The 12,657-nt window shown below is 44.0% G+C and overlaps 1 protein-coding gene across 5 annotated transcripts in view; it reads left to right on the top strand.

The window, feature by feature from the left end:
* The window catches only part of RALGPS1 (Ral GEF with PH domain and SH3 binding motif 1), a 659,487-nt gene that overhangs the window by 74,632 nt on the left and 572,198 nt on the right, over nucleotides 1–12,657 (top strand). The window lies entirely within an intron of this gene.

Below are 12,657 nucleotides of genomic sequence, written 5' to 3'. Positions count from 1 at the left end.
GGGCCATGCCTGTTACAGCTCAAAAACGCCATGGTGTGTATGAGCCCATTGAATAACATGGAGTTGCCTTCTTAAAGAAGAGCTGCACCTTTATATATATATATTATATATATTAAAAGTCAGCAGCTACAAATATTGCAGCTGCTGACTTTTAATAAATGGACACTTACCTGTCCCGGGGTCCAGCGATGTCGGCGGCAGATGACGAGGCAATCGCTTGTCTCTCCGCTGCCCCCCGCTGCCATCCTCTGTCAGGGGATCAGGAAGTGAAGCATTGCGGCTTCACTGCCCGGTTCCCTACTGCGCATGCGCGAGTCACAGTCCTAGAACACAGCGCGCGCATCTGTGGCTAACTGCGGCTAACTGCGGCTAGCTTGTCCCGGAAGTGGGTGCAGATACCTGGATTATTACCCTGAAAGGTGCCAATTGTGGCACCGGAGGGGGGGGAGGGATCAGATGAGCGGAACTTCCACTTCAGGGTGGATGTCCGCTTTAAGCTGCAAAAAAAAAGCTCAAAAAGCCGCTGTAAAAACGTCCGTGTGTATGAGGCCTCAAAGTCAGGATCTTTTCACATCTTTTGACATGTGGTTCTTCATGTAAATCAGCGCGTGTTTTACTATAACATTTCTATGCTGTGATAGTGATTGCAAAAGTTTATGGGTGGTAAAGCCAGGATTATTTATGTCACCCCCCAGAACCTGCACCTTTTAAATTCAAGTCTGCCCTGGCAGCTTCCGCAGTGCTGTTCTCACCCGATTATTTTAAATGAAAAGTATTGTACAATTTATGTGAGCAGAGACTGCAGTTCCTTTCTAATACATCATTAAATGTATTTTTTATGAAATGCATGCAGTGTAGAGGTGCGCATCTTCACTGGTCTCAGGATTCGATTACGGTTATCTGGTCAACGATACGATTTGATTCCGCGATGCATTATGATTACCGACGAGCTCCCCCTTCCACTTGGGCCGCCTAGGCAGCCTTTCCTCCCTGCAATCTTCTGGGACACATCACAGGTCCCAAAAGATTGCCCGGCCATTCAGGACAGCGCAGTGAGACACGCGCGCCCGGCCGCGAAGCTGCCCACAGTAGTATTACCAGCGCCGTGGGCAGGCGGGGGACGAGAAGAGGGGAGGGTTTGGGTGGTCACGTCGCTGGATAGTAGCTGCTGACTTTTAATAAACAAAAAATGTACTGGAACTCCGCTTTGAATTAAAAATAACCTCACACCCTTAACCATTTCAGCTCCGGAAGAATGACCGACGACTTGGCTGCTGAATGACCGGGCCATTTTTTGCGATTCGGCAATGCGTTAATTTAACTGACAATTGCACGGTTGTGTGACGTACCCAAATAAAATTCACGTCCTGTTTTCCCTCCACAAATAGAGCTTTCTTTTGATGGCGTTTGATCACCTCTGCGGTTTTTATTTTTTGCGCTATAAACAAAAAAAAAAAAAGAAAAACAATTTTGAAAAAAACACAATGGGGGTTATTTACAAAAGGCAAATCCACTTTGCACTTAGAAGTGCAGTCACTGTAAATCTGAGGGGTAGATCTGAAATGAGGGGAAGCTCTGCTGATTTTATCATCCAATCATGTTCAAGCTAAAATGCTGTTTTTTATTACCCTTGCATGTCCCCCTCGGATTTACAGCAACTGCACTTCCAAGTGCACTTGCAAGGCAAAGTGGATTTGCCTTCCATAAATGACCCCCAATTTTATGTACTTTTTGCTATAATAAATATCCCCCCCCCCTTTTTTTTTTTTAAAAGCAAATCTTTTTCTCAGTTTATGCCTATATGTATTCTACATATTTTTGATAAAAAAATCGCAATAAGCATATATTGCTTGGTTTGCGCAAAAGTTATAGCGTCTACAAAATAGGGGATAGATTTATAGCATTTTTATTATAATGTTTAATTTTTTTTTTCTACTAGAAATGGTGGCGATCTGCGATTTTTATTGTGACTGCGACATTATGGCGGACGCATCGGTCACTTTTGACACTTTTTTGGGACCATTTGCATTTATACAGCGATCAGTGCTATAAAAATGCATTGACTACTGTAAAAATGTCACTGGCAGGGAAGGGGTTAACACTAGGGGGCGATCAAGGGGTTAACTGTGTTCCCTAGTGTGTGTTTCTAACTTTAGGGGGAGGGGACTGATTATAGGAACCACAATTTGTAATTTCCTCACTCTTGGGAACATACGATCTGTCACTCCTCACAGAAAAGTTATTTGTGTGTTTACACACTTACACGTCCCTGTTCCGCCTCTCGTGCCCACGATCGCTCCTGGCCAGCGGTCATAGCGACCGTCGACCACGAGCATAGGCATCTCCGATGTGACTGCCCGACCTGCCTCTCTGCTCTCACGTTTCTCCTGACATCAGCGGGGAATTCTCAGCCCCTCCTGCCTCTCTTCTGATTTGATAGCGACAGTCAGTGGGCGGGGCTGGGAATTCTCCGCTGACTTCAGGATAGACGTGGGAGGAGAGAGGCGAGCATTGTACACAACGGGGGATACGCTCGGAGCGCTCTACCGGGACAGGCGGGACAATGACGTCACCAGCAATCAAATGTTTGCGGTCGCATGCATCGATGCTGCATCGGGGACACCCGAATCGCGATGCAGTGATTTAATTTCAGCACCCCTAATGCAGTGTACATATCTGAATTTAACTTTGTATTGGACCTTTTCTGCCTACCAAACATATACCAAAATACGGGTCCCTAAAGATTGGTGACCCAAAGAAAAGTGAGGCTCGATGAGGAACAGACCAGTCCAGATGAAGCTACACACTGTTGTGAAACGCGTTGACGTAATTTCTGCCTGGACGCCGCAAATCGATTCCCCGATTCGGCGGCGAGCCCGATAGTAAACACACAAGCAACATACAGGAAGCTGTGCGGGATTTGATACCGGCCCTATATTGCTAATTGGCATAGAGTGGTTGCTTATTGATAGCACCAATATTGGACCGGCTTCAAATCCCACTGGCGTCCGGACGTATATGTTTTTTGTGTATATGTTTCCTGTCTCTGTGCCTGCTGGGATCATACATTGTTTTTTGATCAAAAACAGCGGACACATCAAGGTTATTTTAAAGAGGAAGTAAAGGCTATTTAAAAAAAAAAAAAAAATGCAACCTGCAAGGCAAAGGCATAATGAGCTAGTATGCATAGCATACTAGCTCATTATGAATAACTTACCTGAGAACGAAGCTCCCCAGAGCGGTCCTCCGTCTTCATCTTCGCCGCTGCCATGTATCCCGGAGTGACTTCCGGGTCTCGCTGCTCCGGTGCTGTGATTCGCCTGAGCCGCGATGACGTCACTCCCGCGCATGCGCACGGGAGCCGACACGAGCATATCGCTGTGATCTGCAGCCTGGTCAGTGCGCCTGTCTTTTTGTAAATATCTCCTAAACCGTATAGGTTTAGGAGAGATTTCTTGGACCTACAGGTAAGCCTTAAAGAGGAAGTAAACCCTGATGGGTGTTACTTCCTCTTTGATTCCCTGCAAAGGTAAAGCATAATGGACTACTATGCATCGCATCGCATCGCATCACATCACATAGTAGCCCATTATGTGTCAATTACCGGACACAGGAGCCAGCGAAGTCACTGCTGTCCCCTGTAGTCCGGAGCGTCCATCTTCTCGGTGGGTCTCGCCGCTCCGCTGCTGTCTACTAAACAGCAGAGCTTAGGGGTTGGGGGGAGGGTTCCAATGATCGTTCTCATGCTGTTTGTATGTGGAACATCCTGACCAAGAATTAAAAATGTAACCAATTAATGGCCAGAAATGGCTCTCAAATATTTGCTGCTGTCATGATTGGTGACTGGGGATCACCTGGACTGCAGTTATACTGTGTGTCCAATTGTGTCCATTTGTTGCTAAATCTCTGGCAGAGAGGAAGCTCGTGCCAAGGAAACATTAGGGTTAGGCTTGTGTATGGGCAGGCTACAACAGCTGGCACCATTGCACAAACCTGGCCAAACTCCTCGCCAGCTCTCACCTGGCCCAGTGTCCCCCCCATGCTCGTCATAAGCAGCGCTGATCGGGATTGGAAGTGGGAATTATCTCTTTATTCAGCCTAATCGGTGATAATCTGCAAGCTGTATGACCTCCTCTACAGCGAACCTCCTGTGTTCAGCCCGGTTTACTTGTGTTTTCTCTTTATCCCACCTAAGACAATCATGGAGGATTATCTCTCTGTGCTGCCCACTGTCTCTGCCCTCGCTGAGCACAGATCATTCCCCCTCATCTTCCATGTGTGCCATACTGGGGAAACGGTGTGTCCCCCCTTCCTGATTTCCTCTATAATAGGCTTTTCAAACTGGAGGTTTTCAGGTCTTAAAGTGTAACTCCACTTTTGTTGAAAAAACAAAACAAAAACTGTTCCCTCTGTGTTATCTGTGTACATTGCAGGGATTATAACGGCCTTTGTTGCAGATTCCTACATTTTCGTTGTTCTGAAGTAATGCCTGTATGTTCCTCTGAGCCTCAGTGATGGGTCTAATGGGAGTGGTTTCAATATTATCAGGTGTGTACCTGCAGGGCTCCGAGAAAATCTGCTGGGCCCTTAAAGAGGAAGTAAACCCTGATGAGTTTACTTCCTCTTTCATTCTCTGCAAAGGTAAAGCATAATGGACTACTATGCATCGCATTGCATCGCATCGCATCGCATAGTAGTCCATTATGTGTCACTTACCTGACACAGGAGCCAGCGAAGTCACCGCTGTCCCCTTGTGTACGGAGCATCCATCTTCTTGGTGGGTCTCGCCGCTCCGCCGCTGTCATTCGGCGAAGCCGCGATGATGTCACCCCCGCGCATGCGCACTGGAGCCGCCACTCGCGGCATATCGCCGTTGACAAGTGCCGCGCTCAGTGCGCTTGTGTGCCGCTGTCTACGGCGCATGTGCTGTGGACAGTGGTGCCTGTCTTTCGGCAAATATCTTCTAAGCCATGTAGGTTTAGGAGATATTTCTTGGACCTACAGGTAAGCCTTAATCTAGGCTTACCTGTAGGTCAAAGTGTGTTGTAAGGGTTTACAACCACTCTAAGGCTCCATGCACACTGGAGCTCATAAACTGCAGTTTATTGGAGTTTGGGCATTTTTTTTAAAAGTCTATAAGCTCCACTCTATGATAGCCTATGTGTCCATGCACACATGGAAGTTTTTTTTAGCTTTAATGAGCAGTGGAGTTTATGGGCTTTTTTTCTGAACGCCAGAAATTCTCGTTCAAAGTGCTGTTTTTCACCTCCAAAAAACGACAAACGCCGATAAACGCACATTAATTAGTGTCTATTTTTTCAATGCATTGTGGGAGTTTGGAATGCACTGTGGGATTTTTGGAGTGTCCTCTGTGTATTTTTATTAAAAACGCCCATAAACGCTAATAAACGCTAATAAACGCTCATAAACGCTAGTACAAAACGCTGTTAAAAGCACGTTTTTCAACCAGCGTTTTCTGCCAGCAATCTGGCGTCCAGAAAAAGCTTTTTTGAGCTTCAGTGTGCATGGAGCCTTAGACGTGTTCCTACAGGAAGTGTCTCACCAAAAATGACATTTTTGTTGCAGGGGATGCCTGAAATCTTTCTTGTATCAGGCAGACCTCTGGGGAAATTGGTGACCCAATCACAAAAGCAGTTTCTGGGGAGTGGTCAGCACGCACTTTGTGTACAGAACAACTCCAGGTAGCCATATTGCTTTACAATCTCAGAAAATGACAGCGGCTGCAGATTGAAAAGGAAAGGCCATTTTAATTAACATTCAATTACAATATGACTTGTGTCGCAATTTTATACGCTATATTATTTTTTCTTTGCTATTTTTTCTCCCCACGAAATTGGCGTTACCCAAAAAAGGTGACCAAATAACACTTTTTTTTTTTCTTAAACACGTACCTTTTAGGGCCCAGTCACACCAGAAACTGCACATGAAGGGGCCTCATGCTGTGTAACAAAACCTTGCTGTGTTTTAGATGCATTTTTGGACCACCTTCACCTGTTAAAAATGGATATGCGACTCAAAAATGCACCAGTAACGCACATTGTGGGTGTGTTTTACCGTGATATCCATTCATTGCAATATGAAACTGCATTTTTGGTGTGATTTTTCAAAACCACACCAAAGATGCAGCATGAAGGACTTTTCAAAATACACTTCAACCACAGGATTTAAAGGGAATTTTTATTGCAAGGTAAAAAAACAAACAGGCAGCAGCTTCAGCTGCCCACAATTAAAATGGATGCAGTGGAGGGAGATTTCTGCAGCATATTTGGCAAATACAGAATCACAGTAGGGGTACAACGGATCATCACTGATCCGTGATCTGAACGGGTCACCCTGCTCGGATCGGCACACGCCGCGCTCCGCGGTCTCGGCCTTAGGAAAGGCTGCGGCTTCGGGCCTAGCTCCGAAGCAGCGGCCATCTTTCTACACCCAATGTGATCGCTCGCGCTCCGCGGTCTCGGCCTTAGGAAAGGCTGTGGCTTCGGGCCTAGCTCCGAAGCAGCGGCCATCTTTCTACACCCAATGTGATCGCTCACGCTCCGCGGTCTCGGCCTTAGGAAAGGCTGCGGCTTCGGCCTAGCTCCGAAGCAGCGGCCATCTTTCTACACCCAATGTGATCGCTCCGTCAAATGACAGAGCTATCACTTGTAAATAAACCGGCGGCGTCATGGTTCAGGACCCACCCCTGTCCTTTGATTGGACATTGAAATAGCAGTAGCACATTGATAAAGTGTTCGTTCACCTCCTGTCATCGAGGTCATCCTGCTTTTTGGCAGCCTGTGTGTAACTGACTAATTTGAATGTTCCCAGCTCAGTCCCGGCTAAAGTCATTTAGCTGTTGAGGCATCTGCATGCTACTGAACTTGCTTGCTCAGCTTGGAGTGTTGTAAATGTAAAATATTTCTTAGTCATCTGTGAAAAAAAAATAACATTTTCTCTTTTAGTGCCTGGTGTAAAACAATTATATATTTTAACGCCTATGTTTGATTAATGATTTAGTGTTTATCACTCTTAGCACGACTTATGCTTGCACAATTATCAGCAATAACCTGTAGAGCTAATAGCCCAGCTGGTAGAGTTAGCAGATGGTCCCGTCTGCCTCATGTTGGTGGATCCAGTTTCCCTGAGCCTGCCAGCAGCTATTCTGGGCAGAGAGGTGAGGCCGTGTGTGTTATAAGAAGTTTATATGCTGGTGCACAAGCCAATATAGAAAGGGTTGTAACCTCCATATACAATGTAACATCAAAGGGATGCAGAAGAGCCATTTGTAAGAACACAGCCCACGGTTTATAGGCCACAATTTATTCTTGCATAAAATACTATCATTTGTTTGATGGTTCAGTCTGTTTTATTATATGAGCTGTTTTAACTGTGGCTTTCTTGTCAAGTGCAGAGACAAAGTGATTATTGAAGGGCCAATTCACACCCATGAGATTTAACATATCAGACCATATACGCAAGTTAGATATTGTATTAGAAAATAAAAGCTTCACTGCGGCAGGGAGCAGCATGGTGCCAATTTGTAACCTGGCAATAATTGATAATAACATGTTTACAACCATTGATATTCAAGATAAAATAAGAGGGGCCACCATACTCCTAGTTGGATACATATGTTGAGATAATAACATCTGCACTGTCAGTAGGCTTAAAAACCCAAATATGTTAGAAGAAGTATAAACACATATCATGATGGTTGTGTAGCTCGTACACCAGTAGCTTGACGCGTTTCGCGGATTTAAACCGCTCTTCAGGAGCAGACATGTAAGATATCTGCAACAGGAAAATATTTGTAGGTAAGTATACTAAGTCAGGGTAGGGGAGGATGGATAAAGCCCCCCAAAACCCTTATAAAACAAGATGGCTTACAAATATGTGTGCGCTAGAAGGCAGGGACCTCAAATGATAGGGATGGAGGCACCTGACTCTACCCAGCCATGGCTTCACTCAAAGTCCCAATTTCCCCAATCCCCTCTTTTTTTAGATATTGTATTAGAGAGCTAAACCTAATACCGCGTACACATGATCAGAATTCCGGCCTGAAAAAGACCAATGAGAGCTTTTCATTGGAAAATGCGACCGTGTGTACGCTCCATCGGAAATTTAGCTGTCTGAATTTCCTCCAGCCAAAAATTGATAGCATGTTCTCAATTTTCCAGACGGAAAAACTTTCTATCGGTAATTTCCGATCGTGTGTATGCAATTCCGACACGCCTAAAATCACGCATTGCTCAGATTCAACTACGAGAGAGAAGCTATTGGCTACTGGCTATTAAACTTCCTTTTTCTAGTCACGTCGTACGTGTTGTACGTCACCGCGTTATAAACGATTGGAATTTGATGTGACAGTGTGTAGGCAAGACAGCTTGAGCCGAATTCCGTCGGGAAAACCATCAGAGCTTTTTCCGAGGAGAATTCCGATCGTGTGTACGCGGCATCAGTCTCTTGTTTTTCAGCAGAACAAGCTGTTCTGCAGATGAGAAGAGCAGTTGAAACAAACCATTGAAGACTGATAGGAGTGCTTACAATGATTAATTATTTTTATTTTTTATGTCAAGAATTGGGAATTCTAAGGATATTGGGGCAGTTGCTGAGGCTGCTCCCTTGATATCCACACCCAAAAATGTTTGTTGAGGGGACTATTGTGGTACTAAATAAATAATTCATAGAAGACTTTGTTATAAAAAATTACAAGTAATTTAATACTTGTAATTAACACTTTAGGTGTGTATAGGTTAATGTCTCATCTCACTTTAACTCTCATACCATATATATCTGTTTAAATTTTGAAGAGTCCCTTACAATCCCCCGCATCTGCCGTGGGAGGAAACCGATGGGTCCTGTGATCTACTGCTTCCTCCTTTGTGGGTGAGCTGATCCCCTCACTATTTAAATTACTGTAAATCTTCTGTTATGTCATTATATGATTCGCTGCTATTTGATTATTTGCAAATATTTTTATTTACTCTGTAGACTATCCTCCTGAAGAAGCGGTTCGCCGCGAAACCGGTAGAGGAAACGTTTCTGTACCCCTCTTCAATAGAAACCTTACGGGGCTACCCGTTGGTAGTTTATTAAATTGTGGTGTATATGATTTTAGCAATATGAAAGTTTTGATGGATTTAATTTTTTTTTTGCCCTTATTAAATTACTTGTAATTTTTTATAACAAAGTCTTCTATGAATTATTTATTTAGTACCGCAATAGTCCCCTCAACAAACATTTTTGGGTGTGGATATCAAGGGAGCAGCCTCAGCAACTGCCCCAATATCCTTAGAATTCCCAATTCTTGACAATTATCAATTGGGATGATGGTACTGTTATATGTATTACGTATATTTTGTATTTGAGGCTATACTCAGTCTATGGCTTTATTTTTTATGTAAAACCTTTATCCCAAAAGAAACAAAACTGTTCCTGTAACAGCTTAGTAAGTGTTATGCCGGCCATACACGGTTTGAATTTCGAAAGAATTTTCTTTCGAAAATCGTATCTAAGAATTTTCGTATGAATTTCGCACCATTAGTGGGGACTGCAGCAACAGCCGATTTTCGTGCGGAAATAAAATTTGAGGGATCGGACATGTTGGAAATTTTTAGAAAAACGAACGATTTTCTAATCAATGATGGTAGAATCGTGCGAGAAACGTAATAAGAAAAGAAAATGTACGGAGATAAAAGAAAATTTACGGAGATAAAAGAAAATTTACGGAGAGAAAAGAAGAGTCCCAGCCAAGAAAATTCTTTTCTGCAGCAACATGAGGTGAAATTGAAGGCTTGGTCGGCCGAATTTCGAAAATCAATGGTGGCGCCATCAGATCACAAAAGAAACAAATTTTCTGATTTTGAAAAGAAAATTCGTTCGAAATTAGACCGTGTATGGCCTGCATTATGCTAGGTTCACATTTATGCAGTTGATGCGATTTTGAACACACACTTTTTTTTTTTTTTTATCGGAAAGACTCCCTAACACTGTGACTAGCCTGTTTGTTAAGAAGCGAATGGCCATCTTGTCATCCGGTGGCCCTGCCCCTTAGTTCATTTAGCGGCATCAGGCGATGGAGCTGTCAGCAAGTAATCAATTGGTGGCTTGGAAATGAATTGGAATGTGCCGGAATAATTTGTAACATTGAGATTTCAGCGGAGATACCTGAGCTTCTAGAATTCCCTTCTTTGTTAAAAGAATTATATTGATTTTTATCAGTGTCTTTGCTAGAACGATTTTTTTAAACCCATTGAAGTGTGTGGTGGGGGGGAGATGCAACAATAAAAGCAATAAAAGACTGACAAAGGTTCTAACCCTTCTCTGTTCTAAACCTGGAAATAGGCCTGAAGAGGGGCTTCAAATGCCACTGGCAGCTCCTCCACTTTTTGCCTTGTCTTTCGTTGTAAAAAGAAGGCGACATTAAAAAGGCGTCAAATGGATACAAATTAATTTGATTGTCACATCGTTTTACACTTTCTATTTATGTTTGTTTGAAAAGATCTGTTTGTGTAGCCCTGGCTCTGGCTTCCCAGCTGTGGGTGATAAAACATTAATATTGAGCGTACAAAGGGCAACTGTTATTATATTAAATATGCATATTTCCTGCCACCGGAGCCTATGAGAAGCCTATGAGAAGCGCGGTCATGCAGAGGTGAGCCTGTAGTAAGTTAGTGGAAAGTATAAAATGGTAATAGCCAGGAGCTGATTGGCAGCGGGTGGCTCATAGTTTTTCCCGTTATGCCTTTTATCACAAACTTGCAGGAAAGCGCAACGCTATAAATAAATCGCATTGAGATTTCTTATTTTGAGGAAATATTTTATTATGGACGGAGTTTATGCTGCTTATTTAAAACTGGGGATGTCTTCACCTTTATGTTGTCCTGCGGTGAGTCCACACAGGTAATATTTCTCTAGTGGCATGTACCTACAGGTTTTATGTTTATTGAAGTCAGATAAAATTGGGACTAGTAAAACTTCTAGTAGTTTTTTTTTTGCCTTCCATTGGGGATCTTCTTCACTTCCTGACCTGGAGACCCACTGGAAATAAAAGGAAATCTCTCAAAGTGAAGGAAATCTCTTAGCCCTTGTACACGCGGTTGGAGATTCCGACAACCAAATCCGTCTGAGTAACTCCGACGGACTAATTCCGGGAAGAGGTCCGGAAGTGATGTTGCATACACGCGGTCGGACTAAGTTGTCGGAAAATCCGATTGTACATAACGTGATGATGTTATTTCGTTATTTCGGGACTACGTTCAGGCTAGTAGCCAATAGCTTTGCTCTAGGAATTTGATCTGAGCATGCGTGGCACTTTGTCCGTCGGAGTAGGCTACACATGATCGGACAAGGTCCGATCGGAGCATTTTGTCGGAAAATTTTACCGGCAAGTTGGAAAAATTGGTCCGTCGGATATTCCGACGGAAACAGTCCGATGGAGACCCCACACAGTCGGAATATCCGACAAAACGGTCCGATAGGACACATTCCGTCAGAATCTCCAACCGTGTGTACAAGGGCTTAAGGCCCATACACACGCTCAGACTTTTTGACAACAAACATGCAAATTAGCTGTTTTGGAGCAACATCCGACTGTGTGTACGCTCCATCGGACAAACTTTTTTGGTTTTCATCGGACTTTTGTTGGCTGTGCGAACGGACAAACTTTCTGGCAACAAAAGTCCGATGGAGCAAAGTCTGATCGTGTGTACAGAAAACCATAGGACTTTTGTACAAAGTACAAACAGGCATGCTCAGAACCAATGCAAAAGATCAGACAACAATACAGAAGTTGACCAAAGGTGGTGGTAAAGAGCAGAAAAAACACATGGTTTGGTAAAAGTTGGCTGAAAAAGTCCTGCTGTGTGTATGCAATACAAGTTCAGGGCCGACGCCCTTTGTACAAAAATCCAAGGGAAAGTTTGTACAAAGTCCTATCGTGTGTATGAGGCTTTAGACATATTTCACATGGGTCCTACGGCTCAAATACTACGAATGTGATGGTGTGTTCCGGGCCGCTGTGTCCTAATAGACTTCACTGGGCTGCCTGAAAGCTGCACTGGGAAACGAGAGACACTGAAAAACAAAAAATGACTAGTTTATGGTATACAGACCTCAGCGACCATGTGAATGAAGCCTTGGACAGTTGTCACCTGAACTTTTGTTCCCTTTGGAAGATTTTTTTTTTCTCACCTTCTCTTATGGTGACACACACAGACCCCTTTCACACTGGGGCGTTTTCCAGGCGCTTTAGCGTTAAAAAAAGCGCTTGAAAGAAGCCTCATCTGCAATCCCAATGTGAAAGCCCCGAGTGCTTTAAGAGCCCTTTCACAATGTCAGCGCCCGAAAAACGCTCGTAAAGCACCGCTTAAACTAGCAGCGCTTTACCAGTGTTTTTCGAGAGTTATTGGGGAGCTTTTAACCCCTGCTAGTGGCCAAATAAAGGGTTAAAAGCGCCCACAAATGCTGCTGTCAATAGCGCTTTTCAGGCGCTTCCCATTGATTTCAATGGGAAGGGGCGCTTTAGGAGCGTTGTATTCACCGCTCCAAAAGCGCTGCAAAGAAGCTGCTTGCAGGACACTTTTTGACGCCCTGCCAGCGCAGCGCCTCAGTGTGAAAGCACTCGGGCTTTTACATTGGGATTGCAGTTGCGGC

Source organism: Lithobates pipiens, unplaced genomic scaffold (genome assembly GCF_037356315.1).
Source record: "Lithobates pipiens isolate NorthernLeopardFrog02 unplaced genomic scaffold, aLitPip1_a1.2 Scaffold_166, whole genome shotgun sequence".
Taxonomy (NCBI): domain Eukaryota; kingdom Metazoa; phylum Chordata; class Amphibia; order Anura; family Ranidae; genus Lithobates; species Lithobates pipiens.
The sequence above is the reverse complement of the archived record's forward strand: the minus strand, read 5'-3'. Positions and strand labels throughout refer to the sequence as shown.